The following is a 24,007-nucleotide window of genomic DNA, read 5'->3' on the forward strand; positions in this document are numbered from 1 at the left end:
CACATCACCTTCAAGCAAATACTAAGGTTAGCCAATAGAGCGGCCAATGCAATGGCCACTATCACTTCACTGCTACAAATTCTAGAGCAACAGAGTCGTTATGGGTTCCTGGTAGAGCAATTGTTTTCCTCGGCCTATGACAACTCTGCATCCCATGTCATATATGCCTTAACTGATTTAGACTCTCCTCTATATGGGACAATCTATGAATATCTTAAAACCAATACCCTACCCCTCAACCTATCTCGTAACAAAAAATGCAACTTTATCCGGCAAGCTGCCCGTTATACCTTAACCGCTGACAAACTTTACCGTCGAGGTCTAGATGATACTCTTCTTCGTTGCCTTGATCGTAATGAATTTGATTCTTCTTTACACGAGCTTCATGAGGGTATCTGTGGAACGCATTCAAGTGGTCTTGGTCTCGCTAAAAAGCTTCTGAGAATGGGATATTACTGGCCGACAATGGAAAAAGACTCTTATCAATTTGCAAAGAAATGTCCTAAATGCCAAATTCATGGCAATCTTATCCATGCACCGGCACAGGAGTTGCAGCCATTTACAACATCATGGCCTTTCTATCAGTGGGGACTTGATTTAGTAGGGAAAATCCATCCTTCCTCTTCAAATGGACACAAGTTCATTATCATTGCGATAGAGTATTTCACAAAATGGATTGAAGCAGTCCCAATGACCACAGTAACTGGAAAACAGATTGCCTCATTTATTCTCAATTATCTAATTTGTCGATACGACATTCCTAGTTTCATCATCACAGACAACGGGCGTCCCTTCAAAAATCAGGATGTGCGAGAACTATGTGAGAGATTCAAAATCCAACATCGCTTCTCTACACCTTACTACCCACATGGGAATGGTCAAGCAGAGGCATCAGATAAAACAATCTTGAAAATCCTAAAGAAAACATTAAATGATGCAGGTAAGGATTGGCATGTACAACTCAATCTGACACTTTGGGCATATAGGACTAGCATCAAGGCACCTACAGGGGCTATGCCATATTCATTGGTTAACGGATCAAAAGCAATTTTACCTCTTGAGGTAGAAATTCCATCACTCAGAGTATCTTTAAAAGGCCCCATACCAGATGAGGAGTATCGGGTAAACAGATTGCAGGAACTAGAGCTTCTGGATGAAAAATGACAACATGCATATGATCATCTTAAAGCATACTAGCAGCGCATGTGCAGAAGCTACAACCACAAAGTCATCCCTAGGATTTTTAAAGTCGGTGATCTTGTGCTCAAAGAAAATCCTAGAAATCAACATGATCGAGAAAAGAAGGGGAAGTTTGAACCTAATTGGTTAGGTCCCTATGTTATCATATCAGCCTATGGATTAGGTGCCTATCAGCTAACAACTTCAGAAGGATATGTGCTCGACCAACCAACCAACAACATCCATCTGAATAAATTCTACACTTGAGTGGTCTAATACAAGGAAAAAGTGAAAAATACAAAAAAAAAAATTTAAATCAGAAAAACAACAAAAAGGTGCAATAAAAACAAGTGGTGAAAACCTAGCAACATGTGCTATTTGTGAGGGAACAACTCCTCTATCTATCACTAATCATATCTTTTGCATCCATCCAAGTTAAAACTAGTGACCATTGCCCAACACTTTTTATGCAGCATTATCCCAGACATACTTAGCATAGTCACTGTCTTTGATTATCTGAAGATCAGTTCATCATATCCCACCATGGCTTGGTAATCACTGTGAATATCCACATCAATAGATATCTATAACTAGGGGCATCATTCCTCTGATTTCAAGCATTCCAACAACGAGTAAACAAGAATCACAACACGTTAAGGAAATCTTGTCAACAACAACTCATCAGCCGAGAGAACAAGACACTGATCCAATTAACAACTTCAACACACACATGATGGATGATTTTCTGAATTATAATTTGTTTACATCTCGCTTGAATTTTTGACTATTTTGTATCTTAAATTTTTGAATCATTGGATCTCTTGAATTTCTCGACAATGCATCGAGCTAGAGAAAGCAACGGGGGAGTCTGATATTTTTTTGTTTTCTGTCTGTGAGGCGATCACTTGTACGATGCAAATTTGTCTTGAGACATGATTGGAAACATATCATTGAAGACATTGTTCCACTTTGCACATACAAATGGTTAACTCTTGCTTTTTTTACGCAAGCAACACTCAGGTCGTCTTGGTTTAATTAAACCTCGACGCTTGTGCCATCTTGTAATATCAAATTCCATGTACGTTTTAATCAAGTCATTATGGTTCAATTATACCATTATGCTTGTATAAACTTCCAACATATCAAAAGCTCAATGATGATAAACAAAAATAGAGCAAAAACACGTGACTACACGGGAATGACAATAAGAAAATGAAGGTGATCATTTAGTTGTGTATCATTTTACACTTGCATTTAGTTGCATATCATTTTAAACTTGCATTTAGCTGCATATCACATTTTCATCTTACATTAATTTCACATCATTATCATACATCTCATTTTCAAGATACATCTCACATCATTATCATATCATACATCAATGAAATCAAGATAAACAAAGCATCATCATATTTTCATCATAGCTCATACATCATAATCAAAATCAAAAGCATTACTATCTAAGTATTACATCATCATCATAGCTCATACATCATAATCAAAATCAAAAGCATTACTATCTACGCATTACATCATCATCATAGCAACATCATATCAATGCATATCATAAATCATCATCCATAACACATCACATGTGAATCAGAGAAATCAGTGCCATATATATAAAATGGTCGAAATGTACAAGGGATATCATGTCTGTCAAAATACAACAGAGACAAGTCTCTCAAGTATGACTATCTTTGGAGGCTGACGGTCTCGCAGTAGCTGTCCCAGCTCTTGGATCTGCCCTGGGTGGATCACATCAAGAAGGCCCTTTAACACCTCTACTCTCTGTCCCCATCTGACTCCGAGCAGATCGGTTGGTTGCATAGCTAGGAGATCTATGCTCTCTAGAGACTAGCTCCTCATATAATTGCCTATAGTACTCATCCTCCTTGGTCGTGTATCGTATCTCCCTTAGTGTGTCCTCCATCAAGGCACCACCTGTCGCTCTCTGCAATCTCTCTGCAAGCTCCTCTGCCTGACCTCGACGCTCTCTCTCTGTATCTCACTCTGTCGTAATCTGTGTAATCTGGCGTTGTTGTGATAACACTTGTGCCTATAGTTGCTGCACTATGACCTATAGGGATCTAATCTGTGAGTCATGTCAATGGGTGGGTACCCTAATTTGAACAGGTAGTTGTGTTGTGGTCCCACCCATACCTGTCCCTATCAGAGGCGTCAGTGGAGGTAGAACATTCGATCTCTTCCTCTGGGCGGGTCGCCTATCATCCTCTATACCCCCCACCGCCACTAACACAACACCTACCCTACCAGCACCACCAATACCAAGGAGAATTCCTCCTCCTCTACCACCATCACCCCCTCATCCTATGTCTCTCCCACCATCAACCCCTCATCCTCTATCTCTCCCAAAACCTCCTCTATCACCGAATCCACCTCCTCCTCCCCCTCCTCCATCACCTCCTCCACCATCCCTGGTGAAGGAGCACCCTTCCAAGCTCTCTCTCCTTCTTGTTTTGTTGGTATTATGCTTCTTATGAAGCCATTGTATATAAAATAATGAGCCAAGTGCTCATAGGTCCTAGTTAGGGTCCTAGAGTAGATCTTAGGGGTCATAAGTCAAGAATGAGATTTTCTTGAAAATGGAGGGTATGTGTGTCTTTGTGGTGTTTAGGGGTCCTTCATAGCATGGTGGTATCCTTAGGTTGGCCCATTATGGGTCTAGGAGTCATGGAAAGCAACATTGGGAAAGTTGCTCAAAAGTTGCATGACAACTTTTAAAAGTTGTCAAGCAACTTTTCCACCAGGAGGCCAAAATCCTTAGGTTGGCGTGGACAACCCTAAATGTGGCACATCAACTAAGGTATGGGTAGTATAAGAGGTTACAAACCCTAAGTTAAAGGGTTGAATGTCAGACATTGTACGGCCTAAGGAAGAAAAGCTTGACTGTGACTGTTTTTGAGTTACCAGTCAGTTTGAATGAAGTTACCGAGCAAACTAATGGATTGATTTGCGAGAAAACCTATGTGAAATGTCTTCTTGGGTGTATATATCTTCATTGTGAGTGATTAGATTAGCTTTTTGTTTACTGGTTGAGTGTATTTGTAAATAGTTTGTAAATTGCAGTCTTACTATCCAATTTTGGACTGGCTTGAGCAAATGAAGTCTTAACTCCATTCCCCATTGTGGAATCACCATGAAACCATGGGGAATGGATGTGAAGACCCTGTACTATAGTCCCAAGCAAGCAGGGCCCTTAAAAATGTAGGAAGGCCAAGCTAAGACCCACTCCTAGGATAGACTGGACAGTGCCTGGTTAGGAGAGGTCAATTTGCAGAGGTCTTGGAGAGCAAGGTTGATTAGTGGAGAGTGCATCCTTTGGAGGAGGTGCATAGGAGTGTGTGAAGCATCACTGGTGTGAAGGAGGAGCCTCAACCAATCCAAACAAGGTGGCTAAACACAAAACCTTCACTGTGACCCAGGCAGACCCTAAAAACCCTCACAAAAACCCTTGAAAACCTTAAATTCCACCTAGGACAGTGTACAGACACTTGGAGGCCTAAAACCTAGAAAATCCTTGAGTCCTTGCTAAATGAATGGTATTCCTTTTTGGGAGATTGGGTTGTTTGTGCACCGTTTGTGAGAGGGATCCCTAGAAGACCGGTTAGGAGGCCTAATTGGTCCTAATCCTTGTAGCCCTATTTGAAGGCAAAAACCCAAATTTGTGAAATCGGTAAGGGGTTAGAATCTTGAAACCTCTTGGGGGGCTCATGAATGGGTGGATAGACCATGAAATAGACCTGAAATGACCTTGCTAAGATCTTGGAAGGTGTGGAACAAGATTAGCCCTTATTAGCCATAGTAAGGGGTTTGAGTCTCATGAGTAGGTGAGACCTTAAGAGTAGCATTGCAACTCATTGGTGGGTGGATTGGGCAAGGTCAGGGGATTCCTCAAGCAAAGGGAAGTCCTAAAGACCCTAGGGTGTGTAGAGAACACCAGGTGATCCAAAGAAAGGATCCAAGAGCATAGACTAGGCTAGTCTATCCCTAACCCCATCCCATCAATCCCCACCTCCATCTCTGACCTCCTCTCCCTCCCCATCTCTCTATCTAACTCCCCCTTGCCTCTTTGGCTTCTCATCCTCATCATCATCAAAAGCAAGTAACATCTCTACTGGATCCAATATTTGTGCCATTGCATGTGCCATGAAGTAGGTAGAGAACTCCTCTGTCATCCCCACATCAACAACCCCAGCTCCATAATCCCAGATCTGGCCTGCCAATGTCATGTACTCCTCTACTGTTGCTACACTATCCACTGTGGGCCCCCACTCAGGCACATCCTCTCTCCGGTGACCATATAAACACGCTCCCTGTGGTATCCCCTGTTGTCTCCCATAATGTCGCTGCACACAACTATGCAAAAATCACTCAATGATAAAGAGCGTCCGCTCGATGAAATATCTAGACATATACACATAGGGCATCTCTAGCCTGTCCTCAGCCCACACCTCACAATCCATATACGGTCTCTAGATGACCATATCAATATCATCCAATACTCTTTGCTAGTGCTCTAGTTTGCCCAGCTTACGCTGGACAACTATACCTGTATACCCATATGCATATGCTCGACCAACTAGCCTATCCCTATCTGCAAGTGGCCTTGCTGCAGGAATATGCTCCTAGGCCCACACCTGTAATAAGGTCACCCCCGCTGATAAACTCGTGTATCCCAGATACACTACCTGGTGCAGCTCCATGTAAAGGTGCACTAACATGCAGGACCCCCATGCAAACCTGCGTCCCTATGTAACCATGTCCTCCAAAACCAATCCCCATCCCATAGCTAGTCCCTTAGACCTACGGTCGAGACACAAAAATCCACCAATAAAACCTGCTAGAACAAAGGGTAAAGGAGCATAATCTAGATCCACAAACTCCTGCCATGGGATCTCATATCCATAAATCTGATCATCCTGGAAGATGCGACAGAGAGCCTCTGTCTCACCCTCCTTAGTCTACTAAGATGGCAATAAGGCTCCCACAATTGAAATCCACAGAATGCGATAACAACCCTTAGGTGTGACTGTTATCTTGCCAGTAGCCAAATGGAAGGTGTTTGTGTCACTATGCCACCTCTCTGCCAAAGCTGTCAACAAACCTCGGTTAATAATATATCGAGGCATGTCTAATAAGGAGGATAAACCACATCTCTCAATCACATCCCTATCAGCCTGTGACAATCGCGGAATCAATGACCACGGTCACGAAAATCGCTCTCGTGACTGAAGTACACCAAGCTATGCCTGCAAAACAACAAATGCCCATCATCAGTTCCCACATCTATCTGATATATCCAATCAAAACAAAATCAACTTGAAACAATGAAGCATCAAACCAAGCACCATATCGAAAATCAAAGTAGCATATCAAAAATCAAAGACCCATATCGAAAATCAAAGCACCATATTGAAAACCAAGCACCATATCGAAAATCCAAACACCATATCGAAAATCAAAGACCCATATCAAGAAATCATATCAAAGACCCATATCGAAAATAAAAGCACCATATTGAAAATCAAAGACCCATATCAAAAATCCAAGCACCATATCGAAAATCAAAGACCCATATCGAGAAATCATAACAGAGACCCATATCAACAATCTAACCCATATCGAGAAATCATATCAGAGATCCATAACGCAAGCATCATATCGAGAAATCATTTAGCAATCCATAAACATGAGCAATTCAAAATCCATAACACAAGCATCACATCAAGAATCATATCGGAAATCAAGAGTCAGAACTCATATCGGACATCAAATTCATATTGCAAGGCAAAAATCAAAATCCACATCAACAGAAAATCAGGATCCTCATTCAAACAATTAATCAGCTTGGCACTTCATAACGAAAGCAATTTCAGCAACCTCACAATCATCATATCCAGACTCAGACATCATCACAGCAGGCAAAACATTGGCTCCAAACCCATCCCAAATCACTCAGCAGGAACCTATCCACTCCTAAGCCATCTACCTCATCTATTCCCCCTGCGATGCATTCTTCCAAGTCTTTTCTACCCATTTTTTACCCCACGCACCAACACATCCCTCCCACGCATTAAGTTGTTGGACATGCACCATCTTTCCTCGCCTATGCGCTATAATCTTTACTCTAAGCGCTAAACTACCCTATGTGCTAACTGGGGTTGCCATAGTGCTAACTTGCTTACCCTACGCGCTAGTTCACCCTACGCGCTATCCTAAACCCTCTACATGCTCACTTGTCAACCCTATGTGCTAAAAGACCATACGCACTATCCTAAACGTGTGACGCGCTGCAGAATGCACCTAAGACACTAACCTAGCTAGGTTACCCTACGGGCTACTGACCTTATCGTATGCGCTACCCTAGACCGCCTACGCGCTAAAATGACAAATTTGAAAACAAAAAATGAAAAACGTGATCAAAATCGACAAAATCAATAAAAAACGTGGCAAAATTTAGATGACTTACAGGTGGGCCATACATGGCGGGCCTCCGGTATCGACAAAAGTGCTCGAATCGGTGAGAAGCATAAGGAACCGACATTTTCGTCAGAGCTAAGATGTCACAATCACAAGGAGACAAATGTGAAAATGATAGGAATAGAATCACTTTTTACCTTTTTATAGGGTATAATTCAAAAGGGGTTAGTAGGTGGGGCATGTATTTTGCTCATTTTCTCACTTTTAACCTTATCAAACATCATTTTTCAGGAGATGAATCAATTACACTGCATTCAACACAGTCAAAATTTCAAAATGCAATTAATTCAAAAACGCTCATCAAATCAACAAAATTTTCAACATCCTTGATTCATCTCCCGAGGGGGCATCATCAATATCATTCATCAAATCTGGGGCATCATATCGACATCTCAACATATGACATCATATCAATCAAATTTTGACAGCATATCGGACAAATTTTCTTTGAATCAACATGTGCACACACGTCACTTCAAAGAGGGGCAAAATGTAGACGTATAAAAATGACCACTTTCCTCAGTGAATATTTAATATTCATTTTGACCTCATTCTTCTATTTAATTAAATTATTCACATTCACCTATTTAATTAAAAGAATTACTTAGTTTATTTAATTAAGTTCACCTAAGCCTTTCATAACATTTAATTAAATAAATTACTTTATTTAATTAATTCCCCTTTCTCCCCTTTTAATTAAATTTACATTTAATTAAATTAATCCTTGCAAGTAAATAAATCTAATTTATTTATTGAAATCCCCCACTTGTATTTATGCAAGTTGCATCTATTTGATTGAAATAAATAAATTTTATTTTAATTAAATTCCCTTTTCCTACACTTGCATTTTCCTACATCTCCCACTTGCCTCCCTAAACCCCTTCTAGATTCTTCTAATAAATTCTAATTTAGCCTAATCCATCTCCTAAATATTGTCACATCCCTAAGCAAGGGGAAGTCATTTCTCAAATCCTCCAAAGTCTTTGAAAACCATTAAAGGCTTTATGTCCTCAACAAGTTAACCCTCAAAGTCTTCATAACCATTAATGGTTAACTCAACCTTCTTACATGATTAGAGTCTTTCTCTCTAACTCCACCCTCATCTAACCCAATGGTCTCATCAAGCATTCATGGCTTTACCCTTGGTTATCCCTTTAACCCTTGCACAAGAGTTTATTTTTTGGATAAAAGCTTTATCTAATGGATGACTGTAACCTAACCTTAACCCTTACCTCCTAAGGTAACCATCATATCTTCTCAAGCATTTAATTCTTCTTACATCTCCTCTCAAGCAACCTCTTGTTGACAATTGTCACCATTTCATTGGTGAGAATTGTGAACATGGATTGATTAAGTTTTAATCCTAGCCCTTGTTAAGATTACTCAATCTTGACCATCCATTGGCTTATTTTCCCTATAAATAGAGCTCTCATTCTCTCATTTTGAGAATCCAAGTTTCATGCATCTAATCTACAGTCATTTTAAATCAAGCATTTAGCCTCTCTTTGAATAGAAATCATCTTAACAAGCATTTTAAGAAGCATTTCCATTATCATAAAACATTCATGTTAGACTAGTATATCATGTTAGGATAGGTTTTACTAATCCTTTATCTTATCATCATACTCCATGCTAGTTTAAATCATATTAGATTTAATATCATGCATAACTAGGAATGCATTCATATTAAGTTGATCAAATATCACTTGTTCTCGAAGTTGTCATTCCTAAGTCACTTTGCTCAGTGATCTGAGAGCAAAGGCATTGGCTTGAGGGATCCTGTGAGATAGAGAACAATGGAACATCCCTTGGGAAGTTGAGCTATTAAATATATCTCCATAACTTGCACCAAGAGTCCCATTAGTGTGTGGACCCTTTTTGAAGCCAAATTTTCTGTTTCTTTGCACCACGTTTCCCGCACACACATTCAATATAGTGACATGCCTCTAATTTTTCATCAAATTTTGTCTCCCTCTTATGGGAGAAGTTTAATAATTCCTTTAATAATTTGTTTACCTAGAGAACCTTTATTGAGGGCTTCTTTGTATACTTGAAGTGGGTCCTCACAACTCCACTTAACAAATTTCTTGTAAAATTTAATAGGGATGCCATCATTTCTAAGTGTTTTTATCATTATTCAATGTCATAATGGATTTGCTAACTTCCACTTTAGTTATTTTAGAATTTAGCCTGTTCTTATCCTCTTCTTCCATTTTCCTTTGGATCATTTTCTTAACTAACTCTCTAGCTTAGATGTTAGCACATGTATTTCCTTCTACAATGTGTTGGTGTTTCCAAGTGATGTCTCAGAATTACCTCTGAATTATCCTTCTTCCTTCAACAAAATTCTGAGCTCATTGGCCAATTGACAAGGGTTTCCAATAAACTAAGCAACCCTTCTACACTTTAGGCTCTGCAAAACCTAGGCAAGTAGACCTCTTGTAATACTTATAAATTCTTATCAACTAGACCAGCATTGCATCAAAATAGATGGTTCTTAGGAACATAGAGAAGGAATACAAATAAGCACTTTGAATTGGCCCTATTCTGATTATTACATAAGATATTATCGCTATGAGAAGTAGGTCTTTCGGTACAAAAAAATAACTAAACAAAATAGAAACAATTAATTTTAAAATGGTTGTGGTTACTGGGCATACGTATCTCCAAACCAGCGCGTTGTTCATGGGCACAAAGTCATATTTCTAAGAAACCAACAAAAGTTACATTCATATTCTTGAATATAAATGCCTTGCAAATATATCTCATTGTCATTCCTATGGATCATCCTTAAACAATCATATAGCCACCCCAAAACTATTGTAATGCATAACCAGAATTTAATTTTTTCCCTTAAAGAAAACATAAGCATCACATCACACATCTACAAGAAATTTGTAGAGGTAGTTTCATTCATCCTTAATAAATGAAAGCATATAATTAAAAAGATAACTAATATGAGACAACCCATTGGAATATTTTCATTACTTCAACATATATGCAACAACTTGATCTATCAGAACAAAAACTCTATATCAAGAACGACCTTCCTAAGTCCTTTCAAAATTATTTTTCAGAACCCCTAAAAAACGGCCTAAATTCCCTTTTATAGAATTAAGGGAGCAACAAAATCTCTAGGCCAATTAGTGCCACGTGTAATCAATTTGTTTAAACACCAATGGGTTTAACATCCAATTAGCTCTAGGCAAGAAGGCTTGAGGTTGTATGCAAATTGGAACCTCATTGGCAAACGGGAGAAGAGGCTTTATGGAAGCACTACAAACTGACATCAAAGGATGAACTGGTAATGAAGAGAATAGTGGTATACCGGTAGATTGGTGAAGCAGAAGGAAGATAGGTGGTCACCATAAATCTCAAAGCGATGATCGGTTACACAGTTGCGATGGCAAAAGGTGAGTTGGTGAGTTTGTGTCAATGCAAAACTAAAGGTTGGTGAAGTCAACTTCAGTTATCATGCAGTTAAGCCATGATTACTTGCGGTTTTTTTGGTTTGCATTTAAATGACTAAACTTGACCCAGAAGTTGCTATTTTTGAGAGATGCAGTGGTAGATTTGGTTGAGTAGTTGGCAAAATTGTTGCAAGGCATGCAGAGCAAGAGCAGGAAGATTTGAAATTGAAACCTACTGAGATTTGTGATTGCATTGATTAAGGAAACACCTGAAGGTGACGACAGAGAGTGTATAAAGTGTTTTGAGTTCATACAAAACCTTTTTGATCAAAAAATTTGCAAAGTGCAAATCCCGTGAGAGGCGATCCGAAGTGAAGAGTTAAGAGTGAGGAAGCGCTAAATGATTTAGTAGAGCAGAGTGTGTGTGAAGTAGATTAACAGAGTGCAAAGTCGAGGGTATGAGCAGAGGAGCAGTGTAGTGCAAAGCAGACACAACCGGTGGAGACATAGTATGATTTTCATTGTGATTTGATCAAGCTATTAGTAGCTATTCCAGTAGATCAACTTCCTGTTGCTTTCTAACCATTGCAACTCAAAATCCCTCAACCAGGTGGAATTTAACAGGTCCTTTTGTAAAATCCTTTAATCGGGTGACATCTTAATTGATGATCCTAAGACCTTTAAAAAGGTTGCCTCTAATAGGGTAAAGGCACTAACATGCCTTAAATAAAATCCCTTAACCGGGTGGCACCTAACAATGTCTTTGTAATCTCCTAACAGGGATGGCTCCTCACTGGGTGTACTCTAAAAGAGTGCAAATTTTGTGAGTTTCTACTCACACCGTGGTTTTCTCCCATTTGGGTTTCCATGAGATAAATCTTGGTGTTACTGTGTATCTTTTCATGCATGCATGTTCTTCTGCAATAATTGTTTATATTGATGAATATTAAGTTAGTGCAGTCTTGAGTTAAAAGGTTTTAATTTTGTAAAACTAGTAAGGTGTTGATTTACCCCTCCCCTCTTAGCACCGGTTGGGACTAACATTGTACATGTGGGTTTGTGGCACTACCAACCCACTTCACCAGATTTTGCACTCTTCGCTATCTTTACAGTCCTTTACTTCCAAAGGGAAAGTTGGCTACCTAGGATGATTGAAATATTTGCACACTGCAAAATAATCCTGCATGTGCACCTCAAACCTCTTGTTCCTCTTCGACATAATCGATACTCCTTTCAAAACCCCCTTGGTTATACAAAAGGCTTCTTACATTTTCTCCCTCTGGACTTTTGCATCTTTTCTATAACACAACCCATAGTTCATAGGGCCTCAACATATCTGCAACACTTTCACATTCTATATCACAACCTTTTAACAATCACTAATCGATTGCCTATAATTCCTTACACCACCTCTGTATTTATTAGCAATCTTGCCTCCTTTGTTCAAGTAGTTCACACATATGATTTGAACATGGAGATCAGTCCTTTTAGCTTTTCACCTTCAAACTTGTGTGAAAATTCAGAAAACATCTCTCTTGACATCTGTATTTGACTAAGTAGATACACACCAATTGTGTCGACATTTTTTAGCATAACTAGAAATCCAGACCCACATTGACCATCCAAATCCCGCAGTCACATCATGCACACCAGCTCGTATATCATTTATTTCATCCCCGTCCTTATTGTTGCAGTCGCTTTTTGGTCAAAGGAAATGATTCCCATGATAAGCACTAAGATACAAATCCCGAGCAACATAAACTCGGGACTCAGTGAGATGCTCATCACCCCTCCACCGAGCTCCAAGCATAAGAAGTGGACACCACACACACCACTCTGGACCGAACTTGGGACTCGACAAAAGATAACAATCTGGTCGAGTCCCGAGGGATACATTCACAATCGCATAGCAAACCCGCTACCGATCGCCCTCACAGACACCTCGACCATGTTTGAAACAAGGATTTACTCGACACTCCACAAAGAGGAACAATCCACCTTGCCAAGTCCCGAGTAACTTATGCGTTGCTTTCATGATCTCATTATGAGTGGGATGCCAAGACATCTATTCATAGGAAAATTTTACATGGGGCCTCAAAATTTATCCAACCAACACAAACTATTTCATTTTTTAGCAAATCATTACAAGCTACATAATTGAAGTATGATCTAGTGGAAAAATAGGCTTATGCACTTGTTAAGGCTATCAAGACATTCTGGCCTTACCTAGTTGGGTCTCAAATTTTTTCCTATGTTCCTGATGTTGTAGTCGAATATATTTTTGTTCAGATTGAGACAATAAGAAGGAGGTGCAGATGGGTAAATAGATTCAAGAATTTAACATTGGCATTCAGATTATTGAGCTTGTAAAAGGACAAGGTTTGGACAAGTTGGTGACAAAGACTAACTTGGAGGCAACTCTAATTAATGAGATTGATGTTGTGGACAACCAGTTATGTAGCTTGCAAATTTTTCATTGGTATATAGATGTAATTTCATACGTGAACACCCTGAAGTACCCCAATCATTTAAGTGACAATCAAAAGAGAACCTTGAGGTTGCAGTCACAAAATATGTTTTCATTCAGAGGGATTTATATTGGAAAAATAGGGATGGTGTTTTATTGCTCTATTTAGATGATTATCAAGTTGATAAAGTCTTGAGACAAATGCACGAAGGTGTGTGTGGAGGTCGTTATATTGCAAAGACTACTACTCATAAGATTTTGAGGGCAAGATACTCCTGGCCAACCTTATTTGTAGACACATACAAGTTGGTTCAAAAATGTGAGTCTTGCCAAAAGTTCTCAGGGAAACTAAAGCTTTCAGGAGCCCTTCCATTAAGACCAGTTCCATCTAAGTCCCCCTTTTATCAGTGGAGGATTGATTTCATAGGAGAAATGAATCAACCATCTAGTGGAGGGAATGGATGGATTTTAGTAATCATTGATTACTTTACCAAGTGGATTGAAGCAATCTCCACAAGGAAGGCTACTAGTAGGGTTGTTATGGATTTCATCCTTGAGAATATCATCATTAGATTTGGTGTCCTAGTTAAACTTGTAATGAATAATTTTATGTGTTTTAGGTCTGAAGAATTTATTCAGTTCTATGAATCATATGACATACAAATGTCCTACTCTACACCTTAACATCCTCAGGGCAATGGACAAGGTGCGTCCAGTAATAAGAGTCTAATAAAGATTATTAAGAGAATCTTGGACACAAACAAGAAATATTGGGATTCAAAACTAAAGATGGCTATGTGGGCTAATAGGGTGGCGGGTAACCATCAAGAAGGCCACTGGAAAATCACCCTATGAGTTAGTTTATGGAACAGATGCAAGGTTTCCTATGAACAATTTGTTTCCTATCTATAAATTCACTCAATATAATGATGATGAAATATTTGATCCTATGCAGAAAAGGATTGAATGCAAGTGACACAACTTGATAAAAAAAGAAGAGATGCCCATAAAAGGAACCTGAAACTATGGCAACTCAAAGGAAATTTGAACCAAGAGATATGGTTCTTATGTGGAATGTTAAAGCTCAAGACAAAGGAAAACATGGAAATTTTGAGGCATTATGGCTTTGACCTTATTAGGTGATTGAAAATCATGGACAAGATTCATATTTACTTCAAAATGCTCATGGAGATAGCCTTGAGTTGCCTGTGCATGGGCAATATTTGAAAAAATTCTTTCCTTAATCACCTTTGTATTTCATTTTGTAAATACTGTAAATATTATGTTTTTGCTCCTATTTTGTTGTGGTCTATGCTCCTAGAGATTTTATTTCTCATGCCAACTCAGTGTGTTGCATGTCCCCAACTAGAGCCACTGTTGATATGTGCCCTAAAATTTTGTCTAGTGTTCTAAAATTGCTTAGTTTTAGGGTTTTATGCTCTTTATATATCCCCTTAGTTACCCTTAAAACCTTTTGTAAATAAGCATCTCTTTTCTTTTAATTGTTCATTGATCACTTTGAGTTGATTTCTGGGTGCATTAATCATGACTTGAGCTAGGTACTATACCATCATCATGATCGACCCCACCCGTTAGCCATCTGGTTCTAATAATCTTTTAGTATTTTATTTCACCGAGCATCTTCCTCCAGATTAATGGTCAAGATTACTGCGTTATTGTGCAGTTAGGAAGAGTTGCTCACTCATCTGACTCCGCTTGTGTGGACCAATGAATTTATTGCATGTTTGAGGCTATGTGACAAGTCAAATATGTGGGCCTGGAACATCTACCTCATAAGCTATTTTATTGAGTGGTTATATCTTGTCAAATTGATGGCTTAGATCATTGCGTAGTTGCGTCATTAGCCAAAGTTACTCGTTGGGCTTAACTTCACAATTATGCCTGTAGATGTGGCGCATGGGCCCTACCAAGAATGACAGAGCACACTTGGACCAATGGGTGTGCGACATGAAGGAATCCACTCAACATGGCGAGGATGTGGGCGCACTTTTCCCACCTCCTAATGATGATATCGTGTGGACATCTTCCATGAGATCAACGCCCAAGATCTTCATGTGACTGCATAGTTATCTGGAGATGCATGATGGAGCTAATCTGTAGTCTCGAAAAGGCTTTACAAATGGTGGCAAATAAAAAATAATAAAAGTGCATACGTGCACGCCTCTCATTTGTCGCTACCTGACAAGGATCTTGTTGGGGCCCCAATATTAGAATACAAACTTCAACGACTACTTCCCGCCATCAAACTTGTATACGTGACTACGGTAAATGTGCCAAATTTCTCATTGCAATCTAGAGTTCCTAATTATAACTAGCTTCATTCCAGTTCAGTTTTACACTTACCATGCTCTGAAACATTCTGTATATCTTTTTTATTTTGATTATGTTATTGTTAGGGTTTATACTCTAGGGTTTCTAATATAGATTATAGTTGCACTTGTTGATTCCTCTACTCTCTTTGTGTGAGCTTCAAGTTTATGAGATAATTTGATTATCTATAATTGTAGAGGGATTAATTTTGAAGTTTATTATGAAACCCTACCTATTGTATGTATCTGTTTATGCAAACCCTAACTTTGATAATGGTCGTCTTCTAGCCTAGGTAAGAGGAAGTTCTTAGAAGAGATAATTGCACAACTTCTTGGGTGTACTGAGACACAAAAGAGGTCTAAGCTAGGGGCTAGGCCTGATGAGTTCATAATTGATCACTCTACTAGATGAAGAGATGCTTTAATCCCATCATGGGGTTTTTGTTAGGATTCCCAAAGATACTGAGAGGGGGGGTGAATTAGTATCTAACCGGTAAATAAATTTACTTGACTTAAAACATGAAAAGCATATTAAAACTGTGTACCGGTAAACCAGAAATAATGCAATAAGCAATAATAACAACAACCACATGAGAAGCACACCATAACATAGTATTTTAACAAGGAAACCCGGTGTGGGAAAAACCTCGGTGGGATTTGTGACCCACAATATTCCCTTACTGGCCAATAAGGGAATATTACTTTTACATTAGGGGCCTGCACATGCAGGAAGGCCAAGTGCCTAAAGCTCACTGCTCAATTACAAAGGAAGTCACACTGACTTACAAAAATGGATTATATAAATCCAATGTCTTGTACTGCTTCGAATTAGCATCTGCTATGCCAGATCTAGTACCGGTTTTAGCTCTACTTCATACATAAACCCTTAACCTATAATTCGCATGTTAGGTCTGCATAATTTTGCCTATCTCCTTATTACAAAATGTTCTACAATGATCTCATACATATATGAGTCATGTTACAACTCGCCATGTCGACTTACAATGATTTTACAATTAATTACAACATATATTACAAACAAAATTCCTGTCGGCTTGGGTGCCGGTATCCTTCCTTTCACTGTCGGTGTTCTGTGTGCTGGTGTAGAGTCTGTCATTACCAGTGTCAGTATATTTGTCTTGCTAGTATCATATGATTGCAAGGTTGCCATCAATGACAAAACCTTCAATCACCTACAATTTCTCATTGGAGTGTGCATTTGCCAATAATTTTAGCCTTTAGAGAAGAGGGTGCAATAAGAAGGAGTGTATCCTTGTGTCAAACATTTGGAATTTTAATCTTGCAAGGGTAGTAGTTCCAAATGTGTATATACACGTTGAATTGATTTCAGTCATTGCCAACAATTACAGGCCATGTGTGCAACAACAAATTCATAGGAGGTTGATATATCATTGGCGTAATTATTATGGGATGAGTCGTTGCTGGACATAGGTAGATAATTTTGATCGTTCTTGGAAAATATATCTTGACGCATTCCTAATTCCTCATTAGGTGAATAATTTAGATTTTCTTCAATAGTAATGTCACCTTGATCAATAAAATCATGAATGAGATTTTTCAATCTTGAGAAATTTGAAGTTTTATGTCTTGTGTTCCTGTTATGCCTTGCATATCTATTCCCCATTAGTTTCCTTGTGTTACAATATGGGTCCCCTGTTGTTCCTCACTTTTGCTTTGTTCTTTTTTCTTTTGTTCTTTTACCTTGGAACTTTGGAGTCTCGGAGTCCCGAGGTCCCTTTTTGTTCTTTTGCTTTCATCAACCCCGAAACTTCGGACCCCTGAAGTCCCGAAGTTGGTCTCCTTTTTTTTTGTCTTTTGTTTCCTTTTTCCTTTACCTCGGAACTCCGGTGTTCCGGAGTCCCGAGGTGTGTCTTTTGTTTGCTTGTTCTTTACCTCGGAACTCCAGAGTCCTGGAGTCCCGAGGTATGTGTTTGAGTCCTTTACCTCGGAACTCTGGAGTCCCAAGGTGTGTGTTTGATCCACCCCGGAGTCCTGAGGTGGATCCTTGCTTGCTTGCCTTCCTGAGCTCAGAACCCCGGAGTCCCGAGGTCCTGTTTAAATCGCTCGTACGGACAAGTTTGGGAGGGGGTATAAATAGGAATGATGAACTTTTAAAACTTATTTGTGCATTCAGAGCTCCTTCTTCCTTGCCTCCTAACTATGAGCCTCCAAACTGTTGAGCTTCTTTTTGCGTTCTTGGGCATTTTTGATCCACCAGGTAGGTGATTTTTCTTGCCCTTTTGGTCGTTTGTAGGTTAGATTTCTTTTTCTTGTTCTTCTTTCTTGGGGTTTTTGTTTTTGTTTTCTCTTCTTTTCATTTTTTGTGTGTTTTTTCGCATGTCCCCCGTGCCCTAGTTCCTACCCCAAAACCCCAGAGTTTCGGGTGGTTTGCTCTTACCTACCCCTGAACCCCAGAGTTCTAAGATTTTGTTGAAACTTTCTTATCACTGACCTCGGAACCCCAAAATCTCAGAGTTTCGAATTATTTCTTTGTGAGGGAGTCCTACCACTTACCCCAGAGTTTCGAGGTCTATCTTTTTAAATCATTTTGTTGAAATCTTATTGGCTATTTGGCTCGAGACCTAGGGATCTCGAGATGAGCTTAAATACCTACCCCGAAACCCCAGAGTTCCTGAATCAAGTGTTATCTACCTATCCCGAAACCCCGGAGCTCCAAACTGCATCCATGAGTACCTACCCCGGAAACCCGAAGTTCTAGACCCTGTTTTAAAAAGAAAAACTCCCTACTCCGGAAACCCGAAGTCCTGAAGTGAATGAACTTTTTATGTTTTTGATAAAGAACTGATCCTCATTTTTCTTCTTATAGGTTCAAATAGTTAGATGGACTCATCTTCTAGCAAAAGAAGCAAAGATATTGACAAACTTCTAGCTACCATGAAATACCACTATCAAGGACAAGTCTACTCCTCAAAGTTGGATTATCAAGTCAAATGGGTTACTGACATGGAAATTGGTCATATTGAAATTAAAGATATCAAAATCCAGCTAAATAAGTCCAAACTAGAGGCCCTACACAGGAGAATCAAAAGATCAGGCTTAGTGGAGACAACTATTTTTCCACAATCAGTGCAAGCACCAGAATTTATAATGACAATTGCTCAATTCTACAACTCGGACACTAGAAAGTGCATTGATGCACAGGGAAGGACAGTTATAGACTTGTCTCCTAACATGCTAGGATTCGTGTTTGGTATCCCAACTAGAGAAGAGATATTCCTCTTAATTGAAGAGGAGGCCTTAAAGGTATGGAATGACAAAGTTGCAGCAAATAAAAGACACGTGAATGAAAATTGGTTGGAAGAAGAGAGAAAAATAGGTCTCAAGGCAACAAAGATCCTGAGGGTAGACTTCAAGGAGCCCCAAAGAGACTTGATTATGATGCTGAGAAGGGCCTTTGGCAAGCCTGATTGTAAGCATTTCCATCCATGGATGTTCCAGTTTATGACCACTATCCTAATTGGAAAACAATATTTTGATTGGTCGCAGATCCTCTTTGATAACATTTTCAAACAAATGAAGGAAGTCCACCAGACCCAAAAATTATTTTTCACATCTTATGTCATCTGGGTGGCTGCCAGAGCTGGAAAGTTTTTGGGACTACAAGTAGAGGGTTAGTTAGGGGATGAGGAAGGACAAAAGAAGGTATGAGAATATTATTCCCAAGTCCCCCTAGCTAATGCAAAGGCTCATTTCAAAAGAATTGATGATGCCTTCATTTTTCCGATAATAATTAAATTACAGGAGACACAGGATACTGAATTAGTCCGGAGGCCATGGCTATTATCTGAGAGTGGGCATGTTGGTTTATCCAAAATCCACACTCTACTTACATTAGGGTTAGCGGATTCATAGGGAACCCAATGTTGCTTCCCAGATACTGCAATGATAGAGTAATTTTGTTGGAATATGTAAGGCAACTATTGGGCCTCCAATCTCTCTTATCTTCAAAACATAAAACAGGCATTGATTTTTCAGTATCTATTGGATACTTCTCATGCTCAGAGATACAGGTTGCAAAGATAGTAGAGCTAGAGCTTCAAGATTTGAACATGAAAGAGTATGATTATGCTAGGGAATTTTATGATCCCTACGGGAAGCTCAAACAAGCTATGCCCAAGGCATATGAGGGACACAAGCCGAGACTGGAGGATTTTTGGGCCAACCTCCAGGACAGTTTTGAGGTCAAAGAGAAAAACTATATCAGGTTATTTGTGCCACAGATAAGAGATTTCGAAATTGAGACCAATCTCCCTAAAGACCTCAGGGATGATGGAGACCTGCTCGATGCGGCTTATAAAGGATTAGAAATTGATAAGAAGCCCCTCTTCCCAATAAGGTGGTCCGCAAATGAGGTTGTGAATATTGAAAAGGTTTCTCAAGTGGTCATCAATAGGACCAAGCGATGGTTAAGCTAGAGGGTAAGGTCGAGTGCCTCGAAGGTGAAACAAAAGGAGTCCACTTCAGGGGTACCCCAATCAAGGGGTTATAAGGAGTATGCTCGAAAGACGAGATCAAGCTAGAAAAAGAATACGTCCACCAATCCTGATGAGGGGGAGAAACCTCAAGAAAGCACTAAGGACTTGTTGAATAAAATCCAAGAGAAGATGAAGGAGTCAGAGTTGTTGAAGAAGGCAACGAACCTTGGAGTGACCGATGTATTAGGAGCAGTACCACTGGCTAAAGTCCTCCCACCAAGGATGACTATAGGGAAGACTGCAGGAGAAGGTACCCAGGAACGTGAGGAAGAAATAGAAATTACTGAAGATATACCTACTCAACCACCTTCAACAACTACCACATAGGATCCAGGTACCGACGCCCCTGCACCACCAGCAGTTAATATGCCCGCAGGGTAGCTTGGAGTGCAAGGCTTCAGGTCTAGCACCAAAGGAATAAGATTTAGAAACATTGAATCTGATTCAGATCAGGAAGAAGAGGATCTTGAGCAATATCAGCTGCTAGGAGGCGAGAAAGAAGGGGATGAGGTAGAGGACCTATTGAATGAAAGATTAGTTCTAACCCCTCAAGATCAAGAGGACCTCCTCAAGGACATAGCAGTCAAGCAAGATGAAACAAAGGCAGGTGAGGAAGATACGACATTCAATGAAGAGGTCAGTGGTAAATTGGGAGAATTACATAAGCAACAAGCTCTCCAGACCAATCTAGCTCGCCAAGTTACCTCACCTCAAGATCCCGGGCGAACAGAGGCAGAGGAAAGAGATGAAGAGGAGTAGGTGTTGTAGACACTTAAAAATAATTACTTTTAATTATTTTTAATTCCTCACATGATTAATTATTTAATTATGTTAATTCAAATTCTCCTCAATATTAATTAAATATAATTAATATTGTCACTATAGTATGTGACTGATTTATTTAATAAATCAATCCCTTTCTTTGTTCTTCTAAAAAATTAAATCCTCACAAATCTTCCTCTTGGCTAATTAATTTCAATTAATTAGTTAACCTACATGATTCCTACAAATCATCTTCTTAATTCATCATTAACCTAATAAATTCTTCTAGAAACTCCCTAAACTCACTTAACCTTATTCTTCTAATTTTTAATTCCCTCCACTCCTTCTCTCTCCTAATCAAATCCTCCTACAACTCCTAATCTCACCTAACATTTCCTCTAATCCCCTCCTAATGAGTTGCTAGTGGCGAATCATCATGATTAGCCATAAAGTCAACTCCTTGTCCCTTCCATCCAACCACCAGCTTGTAATGCTCTTTTTCTAGGTGAATGTGAGATTTTCAAAATCTCACAATCCTTTAGGCATCTCCTCTCCCAAGGAATTTTTAATTCCTTCTTATTCCTCCAATCCCCATGATCACCCCTTTTTGGAGAATTTTTAATTCCTCCTCTCCATTCTTCAAGGAATGTCACATCCCTTGCTCCTCTCAAGGCACATTGGGATGTCTTTCCAATGCACCTTGCTCTTCTCAAGGTACCTTGGGAAGTCTTCCCAATGCACCTTGAGGAGTGTGGAGACAAGAAATGTCTTTAAGACATATCTCTTGGTCTCCACACCCTCTCTTGGACCTTGTGTGAGCTCACAAGCAATCCTAGCCCTTCATCTTGAATCCATCTCAGCCGTCCATTCTTCCTCTCCTCCTCTTATAAATTGAGGACTCAATCTCTTCATTTTTCATCTCCAAGTTTAGTAATCTTATGCTGCCCTTTTGAGCCCAGGAAATCATCTTGGCAACCTTATCATGTTCAAATCATATCTCATCCACACTTGATCATCTCATCCTTATCATCTTCCAAATCCATTCCACTTGTGCACAACATTGGAGAGCCATCAACATCAAGCAAGCAAGAGGAGCACATCAAGTGGAGCATCATCCAAGGGTGCCTTCACTTCATCAAGCTCAGTCTGAGGGAGAGGTAAAAATAGCAAGGTATAAGCATTATTTTCATATTTTTATGTGGTTTTATGCATGCTTCATGTTCTTATGCTTTTAGTGTTTGATTTGTATGTTAACAACCACTAATCCACCCTGTTGGGTTTTTCATCCTCTTCAGGTGTAGGTCCATGTTATAACTGTAGATATGGTGTCACATCAAGGTGACGAGGATGAAGATATACAACAATGGCTTGAGTTCACTTTTGAGAAGGAAAAGAGAAAAGCAGAGCTTCCTAAGGTCACTTTGCAACAAGTAATCACCGAGGAGCCACCAAAGGCTAAGAAGCTAAAAATCGTACATCATTTATAAAAAAGGGGCTCCAGTGAAGTGATTGCAGATGTGGCAGTTCCACTCCAAGCTGAGGGACAAGCTTCCCCCAAGTATCAAATATCCCAGGTAAATTTGGGTAAACAAACCAAGTAGGGAGAGCTAGATAATTTGGAGCTAGCCACAAGTGTTGTCAGGGGGCGCGTAGAAAAAGAGCATACTTCAAACATGGAGCTCAAAGCACAACTAGGGCAATACAAGCAACTCCTTATTGAAATGAGCAACCTCTAGACTCTTGTAGGGATGATGACCTACCTTCAACCTCATCACTGCCAGAGGGAGAACTAAAGGCACTAGTGGAGGTGAGACGGGTGGCCACTACAGCCAAATCATGGACCCAAGTAAATGTAGTTAAGATTAGATTATTTATGCAGGATACTATGAGGATATACCGTAGGGCAGTACAGGTAGGCGAAGCTTTAGCTTCTTGTTCCACGCAATGGGAATGAAAGCTAAGCATTTTTAATAAGTAGTTTTGAACTTTGAATAAAGTATTGCGGTTAGGGGCAGAGACAATAATGGAGGAGGACCTCTTAGGAGGGGACAATTGTGAAAACTTGCAGTTCTATGTGTACATTTTGGAGCTGAAGATTGAAATGTTTCAGCAGTATATGAAGGATATGGCAGAGATTTGGGTTCCTCTCCTCAGAGAAATTTTGAAATATGAGAATTTTGCAAAACATATGCTTGGAGCCTTCGGTTTAGGATTAACTAGTACTAGAATAATGGAGCAACAACAAGTTTTGAATCAGTGGGATGCATACGAGGCTCAACATTTAGGACCTTTGGCCCAGTTCGATGTTGCTCTCATGGACAGGTACACATACCTGATCACTTAGTGTCAAGAGGTGGCAGAGACAATAGGGGAGTTAGAGAAAGAAAAGAAACATGCAGATGGTGTTTTGAAGAAGTATGAATTTAGAATTAAACACGTAGCTGATCCTCCTGTCCAAGCAGTCGCATGCATAATGGATAATTATAAAGCTTCTATTAAAAAGTGAAGGATGGACATATAGTTACTAAAGATAGCATAATTTTTGCATGACCCCCAATTTTGTATTTTTAGCTGTAGCTCCAACTCAGGTTCCAATTTTGAGCAAAATTCTGCATGACTACGAAAATGTGGCTCATCCAGCATGGTCTTCGTAGTGCTCATGCAACCCCCATTTCATAGTAGTTAATTGGAGTATCAAGGCAGAAATCTGCAAGTTAACTGCGACTCCTAGTTTCAGTTCTTAATTTAGGTTAGATTTATTTCCTAGATAATAGGGCTGAAAACTTCTATAAATTGAGAATTTGGATTCATTTGTAAGGGTCCCCAAATTGATGATTT

Source organism: Cryptomeria japonica, chromosome 5 (genome assembly GCF_030272615.1).
Source record: "Cryptomeria japonica chromosome 5, Sugi_1.0, whole genome shotgun sequence".
In the NCBI taxonomy this organism is placed as follows: Eukaryota; Viridiplantae; Streptophyta; class Pinopsida; order Cupressales; family Cupressaceae; genus Cryptomeria; species Cryptomeria japonica.